Raw genomic sequence first — 13,067 nt, forward strand, 5'->3', positions numbered from 1 at the left:
AGAACCCTGGGAGAAGAAATTCAAAGAGAAGGAGCATTCAAGTTCTGCTTCTGACATTCAAAATAGGATTTCACAATACATTTGACATGTAGGCATTGTAAAGAAAGAAAGGACTCTCTACACGCCATCCTGAGGTATGTATATGTGAAAAAGGAGAAAAGCCATTTTTTTCTCATGTTGCCACAAAAGTGTATTAAAAACTATACTTAACAATTATAGCAATGTGCAGAACTACCTAAGATGCAACGTTAAGTTAAAAGTAGGCAGAAAATTCTATACTAAATGTGATCATAATGCTGTAAAAAATTCAAACCCGTGCAAAAAAAAAAAAAAAAAAAGATTGAAAGAAAATACACCTGATACTGACAACTGCCTTTGGGTAGCTAGAAAACAAGTCTTTTTATTCTTCTCTCCTTTTACCAAGTTTTTTGTTTTTTCTACCATGAGTATGCAATTTTTGTAATATAAATAGGTAAAATACATTTCTAATGGAAAAATGTATGGTAAGTGTAAACACAACCTAAACCGCATTTTTTTTCTCTACATTAGATCTGAAACCTGGGTGCATGTCGGAATCATCTGGAAGCTTTTAAAAACACAGATGGGACACTACTCCAGGGATTCTGATTCAGTTGGCCACGGCCTGGGCTTAGGTTAACCTAGTTTTAAGAAGCTGTCTAGGTGATTCTAATGTGCCACTGGGAAGAAGACCCACTGCCGTCAAGTAAACAGAGAAACAACCTAAGCTCGATTTATGCACATGGGTTCAATGACCATTTACTGGGGCCCTTGTGGGTGCCTGGCACTACCCACTATTTAAGTTCCGAGCTCCAGGATTCTCCCTCTGAAGAATGAAGCCTCGTTAGCCCAGTTCCGCCCTTCTCCCAGATCACTGGTTCTCAAACCTGAGTGTGCATCAGAAAAAACAGGAGGCTACGTTAAAATAGATGCTGGGCCCCACACCCTCAGTTTCTGATTTAGTAGATCTTGGACGGGACTCAGGATTTTGCATTTCTATCAAATTGCCAGGTGATGCTGATACTGCTGGGTCCAGGGACCAAGCTCTGAGAACCATTGTCTTAGCACATCAGGAACATAAGAAAATGTTACCACTGTTTCCCTCGGGCCTTCCACTCTGGAATAAGTACCTCATTCCTCAGGGCACAGAGCTTCCCACAAGGAACTCTCTCGCTATAAAATATTGGGGTCAAAACCCAGAATTTTATACAATAGAATTATTGGAGCTGAACTAAGAGGCTTCTGTTCATATCGCAAGCCATATCACAGCTCCAGAAACCGGACTCTGGTACCTGCAGAAATGCATCTCCATCAGGGGATGAAGGAGAGAGGGACAAAGGGTGCAGGGACATGCGACAAGCCCCGGGGACATGGGGACCCTTGTCCGATAACGCGGTCACTTTCTCCCCACCCCATCTCCTGACAACACAAGTGTACAAAAAAGGAGTAACAATTCAGAACCCTCATAAATTTGAACCTCATTAATTCAGAACCTATGATACATCCTGCAGAATTTGGGCTGGTTTATTTTTGTGCTCCTTATAAATAACATTTTTGATAAACAAATCAATACTGAGGAAAATGGAACATAAAACAGTGCCTGTGCTACTTACAATCATTTTTATCTGTCAGCCAGAACAAGGTCCCTCGGGACTAAGCATTGCCCTAGTACTTTGAGGCTATGCTGTTTGAAAGGACACTGTAATTTACTGATCACCTACTATGTGCCAGTCTGAAGAATAGCCACTCTGAAAACATGGCTTAATTTTTTTTTGGCATTGTAATAGTGACCATTTTGTAGCAGGATGCAGTTTACAAAGATCTTTTACATGTCCTATTTATGTAAAATTTTAATCATTACTGCACAGTGACCTGTCTTTACTATTATTTCCCTATTTTATTGATGGAAAGCTGGATCCGAAGTCCACAGCCTTTACACCCTAGCAACCTGACTGTGATCTGAATGAGTGTGATTGTGACTCTTCTCTGAGACTTTAGTCAGGACCCAGTGGAAATGTTAAGCCAGAAGTCCAATTGGTGTTGAACACATTCACAGACATTGGAGCTCAGAAGTGTTGAGCTTCAAGTACTGAAGTTGTGAATCGGAATGAAGAATTTTAGGGTCAAATTAGTTTGGAAAACTTTCAGTTAAATGCAATGAAAAGTTAACATGAAAAACAAGTCTAAGGCCCACTCCGTGAGTATCCAACCCTTCAGGGAGCCTTTCAAAGACATCTCTTGGGTCACTTTTAGGAAAGCTGTCCATGAGTTTACTTGAGCTGGAGAAGGCACAGTGGCAGTTTCAGCCTTTGTACAAGCCGTGGTCCTCAAACTGGAGCACATCAGACTCATCTGGACAGCACACAGATTGCTGGGCCCCAGCCCCAGAATTCCTCATTTAGTAGGTCAGAGGTGGGTCCTGACCATTTCCATTTTTAACAAGTCCCCAGGTGATGCTGATGACAATCACAGGTCCAGGAACCACACTTTATGAATAGTGTATTGGACAGAACTATCGACAGGTCACTCACTATTCAGCTGGATACAGAGCTAATGCTAGGAAGTCATCGTCTAGACTGATTTACATTTTCTGTACCCTCCAAAGGAGCAACTGGTTTAGCATGAACAAGAGCATGATGAAGAGAAGAATGGTCGATAAAAGTGAAGCCCTACATAGGTGGGCAGTCAGAAGAGAGGCAACTCAATACCTCCTCTTTGCCTTGGCACGGCATAGAGCTCATCAGTTGATGATATAAATGGGTCATAGAGTTCTTTAGCCGTAACACAAAGAACCATGCCATTTGGCAGCTACTACCCCAGGTTTATGCCTTCCTGCCTGCCGTTGTAGGCAGGAAGCCAAAGGAATACAAACATTGCCTAAATTGCGTTTCCAGAGAAATAGCCATATATCCAGCAGAGCTCCAGGCAGAGGTAAGCAAGAGCTCTGTGAATACCCCTGTTAAGAAGCGTGAGCATACCCCATACAGACACGCAGCCTCTGACCATGAACAAGGATGGTGTCAGGCTGCTGACTGTGCCTGCCTTCAGGAGCTGAACTAAACTGAGCAAAGCAGCATCTGGATAACTTCTCTACCTCCAGTTCTGTGCTGCCCTCTCACCATCACCATCACCTGGAAGCCACAGGACAACAGTCTCCAGGCAGGGGGCAGATTAGAACTGAAGAGAAGTCTGAGGCTGGGTTCCTGGAATTGTACAATGCTGGCTCTGCTAAGGAAGCAGCCCTGAGTAACTAGAGGGAAAGTTTCTGTGTAAAAGAGATTTGTTGCAAGAAATAGGAGGGGAAATGATGTAATATCTGAATGGTGATCTCAATAAGATTTAAGAGAACTTTGCATCTGTGAAATTAGATCAACAGCCACGGGAGAGAAACAAACTGATCAGGACAGTTTACCTGAGTTGTAATGGACAACAGAGTGGATACTAAAGGAAATTGATGAAGAAAATTCCAGTGAAAAGATGCACTAAAACAATGGGAGAAAAGAAGAGACAGAGGGGACAACCCTAGAAGCTACTGTCTATTTCAAACAATATTCCCAGAAGAGAGATAGAAGTAATAAATAATTTTTTTTCCTGAGTAGATGGAAGACTTTACTCTTTTGATAAAAAATAATCAAGTATCAGACTATATATTAGAAGGGTCCTACATCTAGATATACTGTGGCGAAATGCCATTTAAAAAAAGAATAAAGGAAAGAAGCCGTCTTCATAAAACACTGAATCTATAGAAAGTGAAGCAACCTTTTATGAAATTTTGAGACTTTTATTTCCATAGAGGTAGGACAGTGTACTGATTGAAGAACACAACACATTCTGGAACCCAGCTGACAAAATTCAAACTTCTCTATGTATCTGTTTCCTTAAATGCAAAAGGAAAACAATAATAATACCCATTTCACAGGTTGTTGAGAAGATATATATATATGTGGCATTTAAAACAATACTACTAAATGCTATTTAAGGATTTGCTAATATTTAAAAATTGTTTTTTTAATTGGGGAATATTGGAGAATAGTATGTTCCTCCAGGGCCCATCAGCTCCAAGTCATTGTCCTTCAATCCAGCTGTGGAAGGCGCAGCCCAGCTCCAAGTCCAGTCGCTGTTCTCAATCTTTAGTTGCAGGGGGCGCAGCCCACCATCCCATGTGGAAATTGAACCGGCAACCTTGTTGTTGAGAGCCTGTGCTGTAATCAACTGAGCCATCTCACTGACCCAAGGATTTGCTAATATTTTTGAGTACAATTTTTTTTATTCCATTCCCCTAAAACTCATTGAAAATGATGAAAATAATGAAGAATAAAAAATCTTTCTTGAGAAAAAAGCTATCAGGCTTTTCACTTAACAGAGGTAGAACAATTTGGAAAAATACACACACACAATACAATTCAAGGAAGACTACAGACATAAATATGAAACATCAAAATTTAAATCTGTTAGAAAATATGGGAGACTATGTTAATGATCTCAAAGCTGACACGGGTTTTTAAACAAGGATCAAAAGGCACAGATTAAAGAGGAAACAACTGAAAAATTTTAAACTGTGCTATATCAAAAGCAATCATAAAACTGCAAGTCAAACAAGAGAAACATATATTAACATTAGTATCCAGAGCACATAAATAACTTCAAATTATTAAGTAAAACAACCTAATAAAAAAAAATAGGCAGAAGAAATAATAGACAAATCAGAGAAGAGAACACCCGAAGGGCCGATACCCATAAAGTGGTGTTCAATCTCACAAGTAATCAGAGAAAGTCAAATTAAAACTGTAATGAAGAGATCCAAAATAGTGGAGTAGATAAACACTGTGCCTGCTTCCTTCCATGAACTCATTAAAATTACAACTAAATTATAGAACAATCAACCTGGAGAACCATCTGAAGTCTATCTGAACAGAAGTTTTATGTATAACTAAGGATATAAAGGAAAAGCTACGTCGAGACTGGTAGGAGGGGTAGAGATGCAAAACAGGCTGGCCCCAAACTTCTGTGTGGCGGTTGAGAACTGGAAGGGATACCTCGGCAATGGAGGTTCCCCTCCGAGGAGCGAGGGACCCCAGCCCCACACCAGCCTCCCCAGCACAGAGTACTGGTGCCAGAAAGCGGAGCCCCCACAACATCTGGCTGTGAAAAACAGTGGGGATTCCGATCATCAGGGTGGGGCAGAAGGCGGCAGGAAACCCAGATGTCCTCTTAAACGACCCGTGCACAGACTCACTCATTTGCAGGCACTAATCTTGGGCTCCAGCAGAGAGACAGTGACTCAGAGGGTGAACGAGGCATATGGGGAGCAGACTGAGGTGTGTGGCTTCGAGGCCATGGTTGGAAGACACTGCCATTTTCCTTGTGAGAAGTCCTCTTCTGACTGCACAGGCAGCCAGCAGGTGGGCGCCATCTTTCCTATGTTGAGCCTTCCCCCTATGCTTACTGCCAAATCTGAATCTGATTGGTCTAGTGAGCTCTGTTGCTCCACCTTGCTGATTCTATGAGGCCCCAACTCACTCAACTCACCCAACATCAGAGACACTTTCTCTAAGAGCTGCCAGCCCCGTGCACATTACACCCTTTCTTGAAAAACTATCAAAGTCCATAAGACCCAGGTGGGTGGCAACTGGCCTTAGTGTGCTCTGAGACTTTTGCTGGGTAACTCCAGGCTTAGCACTGGCACCAAACCAGAGTCTATATTAACATGGTGACCACAACTCTTCCCGTTCTAGTGACTTCCTGAGATCCTGCCTCACCCAACTCACATACTGCACAAGCTTTATCAGTGGCTGAACCTTAAGGAAGCCAACAGGTGGCAGGAGGCCTCTAGGTGTCCTGGCTTTTTGTGGAGTTCCCCCAGGCCTGGTAGTGGTGGCAGCCATCCTCAGTTTGTAGGGTAGCCTCTCCCATATGCCTCCAGGTTTAACACAGGCAGCAAACAACCACAGATTGCGATGTAGCTCCTACCAGGTAGCCCCTGGCTAGTCACAGGCAGTGGCTGACCTGGGCCTACATGGTAGCCCCTCCCAAAAGGCCCCAGAATCAACATACTTGGAGGTTGGCTTCAGACAATAACAGTGCACTGCCAAATTAGCCCCAAAAGTGACACACACAAAGGGTGGTATCAATAGGCACCAAGCCCACTGGGGCAAATCCCACTCAGTGGGGTAAGCTCCTGCATAGCAGCTCATAAGCTGTGGATGTGGCTAAACCCCACTGCCAGTCAGCCTGAGAGTCAATCCTACCCATTGACATGCCAATAGCAATCAAGGCTCAACTATAACAGGACAGTATACACAATTCACAGAAGGGACACCACTGGAGCACCCAGAGCAGGTGACCAGGGAGACTATGCCAGGGCCCCACAGGGCACCTACTGCATAAGTCCATGTGGCCAAGACTGGGAGACATTGCAGATCTACCTCATACATAGAAAGAAATACAGGGAGACAGCTAAAATGAGGAAAGAAAGAAATATATCCCAAATGAAAGAACATGAGAACACCAGAAAAAGAAATAAAATAATGGAGGCAAGCAACCTACCAGATACAGACTTTAAACAATGGTTATAAAGATGCTCAAGGAACTTAGCGAGAATTTCAACAAAGAGATAGCAAGCATAAAAAAGGACATAGAAACCAAAAATGAAGACTACAATAACTAAAATGAAGAATGCACTGGAAAGAATCATCAGAAGACCAGATGAAATAGAGGGTTGAATCAGCAATTTGGTAGGCAAGGTAGCAGAAAACACCCAACCAGAACAGAAAAAAAAAATCCAAAAAAAAGAGGATAATTTAGGAGACCTGTGGGACATCAAGAATAACAGCATTCACATCATAGGGGTAACAGAGGGAGAAAAGAGAAAGCAAGGGATTGAGAACCTATTTGAAGAAATAATGACTGAAAACACCCCTAAGCTGGTGAAGGAAATAGGCATAGAAGTCCAGGAAGTGCCGAGAGATCCAAACAAGATAAACTCAAACAGGCCCACACCAAGATACATCATAATTAGAATAGCAAAGGTTAAAGACAAAGAGAGAATCCTAAAAGCAGCAAGAGAAAGTCAACTAGTAACTTATAAGAGAGCTCCCATAAGACTGTCAGCTGATTTCTCAACAGAAACTTTGCAGGCCAGAAGGGATTAGCACAAAATATTCAACATGATGAAAAGTAAGGACCTACAACCAAGGTTACTCTACCCAGCAAAGCTATCATTTAGAATTGAAGGACTATATAGAGAGCTTCCAAGACAAGAAAAAGCTAAAGGAGTTCATGACCACCAAACAAATATTACAAGGAATGTTAGAGGGAGTTTTTTAAGAAGGAAAAAAAAAATCAAATTTATGAATAATAAAATGGCAATAGCTACATATGTATCAAAAATTACTTTCAGTGTAAATGAACTAAATGCTCCACTCAAAAGACATAGGACGGCTGAATGGAAAAGAAAACAAAACACTTACATATGCTGCCTACAAGAGACTCACTTTAGATTGAAAGACACACACAGATGGAAAGTAAAGAGATAAAAAAAGATATTTCATGAAAATGGAAATGAAAAAAACAAACAAAAAAATCTGGGGTAGCAATACTTATACCAGACAAAATAATCTTTAAAACAAAGGCTGTGACAAGAGACAAAGATAGACCCAGGAATCCTACTTCTGGGTATGTATCCGAAGTAACCCAAAACTCTACTTTGGGGAATCATGTACATCCATATGTTCACTGCAGCATTGTTTACAATGGCCAAAATGTGGAGGCAGCCTGGGTGCCTGTCAATGGAAGAATGGACAAAGAGGAGGTGGAATATTGCTCTTCTATAGAAGGGAATGGGTTCTTGCCATCTGTGGTTCATGGATGGAACTGGAGATGGAGGGTATTGTGCTGAGTGGAATATTTCAAACAGAGAAAATCAGATGCAATGAGATTTTGCTTATATGTGGAATCTAAAGAACAAAATAAATAGGCAAAACAGAAACAAACTCATAGATACAGAGAACATAGTGATGGTTGCCAGAGGAGAGGGAAGTTAGGGTTGAGTGAAAAAGGGGATGGGATTAAGAAGTACAAATTGGTTGTTACACTGTAATCATGGCGATGTAGGGTATAGCATAAGGAATATAGTCAATAATATCATAATAACTATGTATGGTGTCAGATGGTACTGGATTTATTGGGGTGATAGATGGGAGAGGGTTGGAGGGCAAGGTGGAAAAGGTCAAGGGATTAAGAAGTACAAATTGGTAGTTACAAAATAGTCATCGGGATATAAAGTATAGGGAATACAGTCAATAATATGGTAATAGTTATGTATAGTGCCAGGTGGGTACTAGACTAGTCAGGGGCATCACTTCTTAAATTATACAAATGTCTAACCATATGCTGTACATCTGAAATTAATATAAAATAATATTGAAAAATAATCGTAATGAGGTATCACTTCACACGAAGTAGACTGGCAAAAAATGAAAATGCCTGAGACTACTGCCATGAGTAAACAGGAACACATTTCTAGTAGGAGTGTAAATTGGTACAAGTGCTTTGGAAAGAACTTTGGCAACAGCTAATAAAGTTGAAGATGTAAATACCATAAAATCGGCAATTCTACCTTTAAGTATATGCCCTAGATAAATCCTCACATATGTGCATAAAGAGATATGCACAGCAAGTTAATATGCAATATTGCTTGCAGTAAAGACAAACTGGGAAAAAAACCCTATATTCCTACCAAAAGAAAAGTAATAAATAGTAGTATACTCATACAATATAATCCTATACAGCAGTGAAAATGAAATGAGCCAGAGCTCTCAGTATCAACATGGATGGTTCACAGTTATAATGTTGAGTCCACTAAGTAAGCTGAAGAAAAACATAATGACATCATATAGAGAGAATTTTAAAACATGCAATACAACACTCTATATTGTTTAAGGATATGTGCATATGTAGTGTTATACAATAAAAGGAAGTTCAGGGAAATCAGAAATACTAATTTCAGTAAAACAGATACTTCTGGAGGTAGAGAGGGGAATGTAATTAAGGAAGGGTGTATGTGGTGCTTCTGTGTTTTATCTCCTATGCTGGGTAGTTGGGGAGATGTCTGACTGTTAAATAATTCTTTATTTTATTTTGTTTAATGGTAGAGAGATAGATAGATAGATAATAGATAGATAATGGATGGATGGGTATATATATATATATAATATATATATATATATAAATAAATAATATATACATATATATGTGTATATATATAGTGTATATATATATATAGTATATATATATATATATATATATATATATATATATATATATATATATAGAGAGAGAGAGAGAGAGAGAGAGAGAGAGAGAGAGAGATGATAGATAGGTCGTTAGTTAGCTAGCTAGTTAGTTTTTAGTTAAGTAACTGTTACCCAAGGATTTTATCCACTGCCATATTATCCTCCAACAATAAAAGAAACAAAACAGAGTTTCTGGTTTTTAGGAACTCAGAGACAAATACACCTCACAAGTCCTCACTGAGGGGAAAAAAAAGCTACCTGATAATATCTGTCAAACAAGAAGTAAAACTATAGAATTTCTAAAATCATGGATTTATTTATTAATAATCTTGAAGCAGTACACAAACCCAACCGTTCATTAAGATTGGTAAATTAGATTACACATTTTTAACATACAACAAATTGTCTTTATCGACAGAAACAAAGTTAAGTGATACTGAAGTCGCCTTGGAAAATCTGGTATGAAAATAGGACAATAAAAATACACTATTGTGATGAAATAAAACCAAAAATATCTTCCATGATAGGGGAACAACTCTCCATCTTTGGAGCCTGCTTGAAATGCAAAGCATGCACCCAGAGTGGACGCGGAGCAGGTCTCTGAAAAGCTGACACGGAGCTCAAAAGGTGCTGGTGGCCTGCCATGCAATCACTTCACTGCTGAACTTCTCTAGGAAACATACGCCACAGATAAAAATCAAAACACATGTTAAACCCCAGGGCAATCTTTTCAATACATGTGAGAAAGGTGTTTTTCCTTTGTTTACAGAAAACTCAATTATGTCAACAATAACAACAACGATAATAACAATACTACTACTAGAAAAAAATGCACAAGGAATATAAATAGGAAATTACCTCCCCTTATAAAGAAACGAAACATTTTTCAGGGGCCGATGGAGATATAAAAATATGATTTAACCTTAACGCATACATAATTACAGAAATACAAATCAAAATATGAAGTACCTTTTAGAAAAAACTAATAGGTTTGGAAAAAGTTATGCATTGGATGATACCCAATGCCAGGGGAATGGGCTCTCGCATTGCTGCTGGTGGGCGTGTAAATTAGTGGCATCTATTCGAAGGACAGGCCTTTGACTTAGTATCTCGCTGCGAGGATTTACCCTACATATATGCTCTTAAGTTTTTCCATAATATATGAACCAGTGAGTGCAGCCTCGATAGCAGTAGTTTCAGTCCATGGGGCACTAAGTAAACTGGAATCCATACAGGAGGTGGAATACTATGCAGCTGTTAAAAATGAAGCAGAGCTGTATGTGCTGATGGAAGATCTCCAAGATACAGAAAGTTAAAAAGAAATCAAGGTGTAGAGCAATGTTTCAGTATGATCCCTTTTATATAAATTAGAATGAAAATATACACAGGGAGGATACATAGAGACCCATTGTAGGTAGGATGGTTTACACAAATAATATTTTGTTTCTGGAAGTAATCGTGCATACAAACGACTAAAACTTCCTTTCCTTTGGGGAGAGGGTCTGGGATGAAGGAAGAGAGGCCTGTGTTCTTCTATGCAGTTATTTATTGCTGAGCAAATGAGGCAATTCTGAGCTCGTGCCACCGAGGTTAACTGGGGACAGGTCAGGTCTAATTGTTTCCCTTTGAATTTTATTACTTTCTTTACTGTTCGAATTTTCTACACACGCATATGTGTTATTTTAATGTTTGTACTATTTACAGGGCTTATCTGGGATTAGGGAGTGGGACCATGGGCCACTCTTTGTTTTCCTTTGGACTTCTTCATATGAAAAAAAAAAAAAACACCGCTAATAAATGTCATTTTATCAAAAAAAGTACGGGGGCCAGGAAGTGAGAGGGGACACTTTTCCTTGTGTAAATGACAAGGCATTTATCCAGTGCAGGTACTAATACCCACCTGGCAGGAGTGTGGTAAGGATTAAATGTGAGCCTGTGTATAAATCATTCCGTCTGCTACTCGGCACCAATAAGCCTCAATATGTGGGAGCTGCTATTCACGTCAAGACTACAGCCTTTCCTCTCCCATGCAGGGAATTCCCTGGGGTCCTCCTACTCTGCATGTGCCCCAAGCTGACCTCAGGACAGAAAGAGTCAAGAGCAGGAGCTGGAGAGAGCTTGGGCTTTGCTATTTGGCCTGAGGGCTCCACCGTCAGGAAACCCCAAGTCTCCTTCCAGTTCCCAAGAGCCCACACCACACCTCCACTCTGGGAGGGCGCTGGGAGCCAGGAGGCCTGTGTTTCTCTATGCAGTCACTTTTTGCTGAGCGAATTAGGCAATTCTGAGCTGGCTCCAGCGAGGTAAACTGGGGGCAGGCCAGGTCTAATTGCAGATTGCACTGACAGTGACTATTTACTAGTTTAAAAATCTCTAGAGAGCAGCTACTGGGAATGCTTTATTTTGTGTGACAATTTTAGTGCTTGCTCACACAAGTGCATGGGGACTATTTCCTCCAGAGTCTATGGAGTTAGCAGAGATGTTGGCAAATACTCTGGGCAACCTCACCTGTCTATCCGCGGCTGACTGCAGCAGGGAGACCTGGGGATGCTCGCCAGGTGTGCAGCCCACCTGGTGAAGGCCACGTGGCCACAGCTGTGAGGGCTCAGGGTGAGCAATCCCATTTTGCCAGAATGTTTTGGGAACCACTTTGCCCAACACTCTCATTTGACAAAGGAGAGAACGCAAACCCAGAGAGGGTAAGTAGAGAATTTCTCAAGGTCATATATTAATAGATAGTTCTGGAAACCGAACCCCAACTCTTGACTTTCAAGATGGTGCTTTGCATTCTATCATTCTGCTCTAGGAAAGCAGATGCTCTCATCAGATACAGAGGAATGCGGATCACAAGCCAGGTGGGTGGAGGGCAGAATGTAGAATACAGCTTGGTTCATCGCACAGGGGGCAAATCCTCCACAAAGGAATTCATAAGCCAGCCTGTTTCAATTCAAATCAATGTCCGTCCCCCCCAACCATCAGTTTTGTTGGTTTGGATTTAAAAAAAAACACAAACCTGGTACTTTGTGTTTGAAACCAAGCCAAACAAACAAAAACATAAACATGTACTCTATATAGAGGTCTCCAGCTGCGGCCAAGGGCAAACTCTAGGTCGACCTCATTCACTGCAACAGGGGAGCACTCTCTGTATATTATAAAGGCTTTCAGGTAAGATTTTTTTCTTAAAAAAAGCATTACATGGCTCAACAATAAACGTCTGAAAACCCCACCTCTAGTGCATCCTAATTATTTATTAAGTGCATGAGAGAGGATTGCTTGGTGGGGACATTAATCTTCAGAGATTTTAGGAGGGATAACCCCTCCCCCAGTCATCCCCCGCCCCCCCCCCCACCCGGCCACTGAGATAGAATCAGAGAATGCTACAACTGATGGAGTGTTCAAGGTCACCTTTTCCAGCCTCAATATTTGCAGATGAGGAAACTGGAGCTGTGGAGGGAAAACACAGTCCAAGGTCAAGGAGGTGTTGGCTGCTGGCTGTGACTAAACTCTGAATCTTCCCAGGTCAGAGCTCTCCCCAGTGCACCACCCAGCCCACTGCCTCCTCCATGCTGGAGGAAACGGTGCAGAGGTTGATTTCTATTTCAGGGGACCCTAGCACACCATTTATTTTCTCCTCAGATGTGCGGGCTATAATGCCCTTGGAAAGATGCCCAGAGTCTCACCAAATTCCCATATCTGACTGTGATCTCCTTTTCAGTTCTGTCTCATTCTTGAGAGCAGGACCCTGGCCAAGAGGAGTCC

General features: G+C 41.1%; 1 protein-coding gene across 4 annotated transcripts in view; it reads right to left on the minus strand.

The window, feature by feature from the left end:
* The window catches only part of SHISA6 (shisa family member 6), a 303,888-nt gene that overhangs the window by 162,091 nt on the left and 128,730 nt on the right, over positions 1 to 13,067 (minus strand). The gene's annotated exons all lie outside the window — the stretch shown is intronic.

This window comes from Rhinolophus ferrumequinum, chromosome 21 (genome assembly GCF_004115265.2).
Source record: "Rhinolophus ferrumequinum isolate MPI-CBG mRhiFer1 chromosome 21, mRhiFer1_v1.p, whole genome shotgun sequence".
Classification (NCBI taxonomy): domain Eukaryota; kingdom Metazoa; phylum Chordata; class Mammalia; order Chiroptera; family Rhinolophidae; genus Rhinolophus; species Rhinolophus ferrumequinum.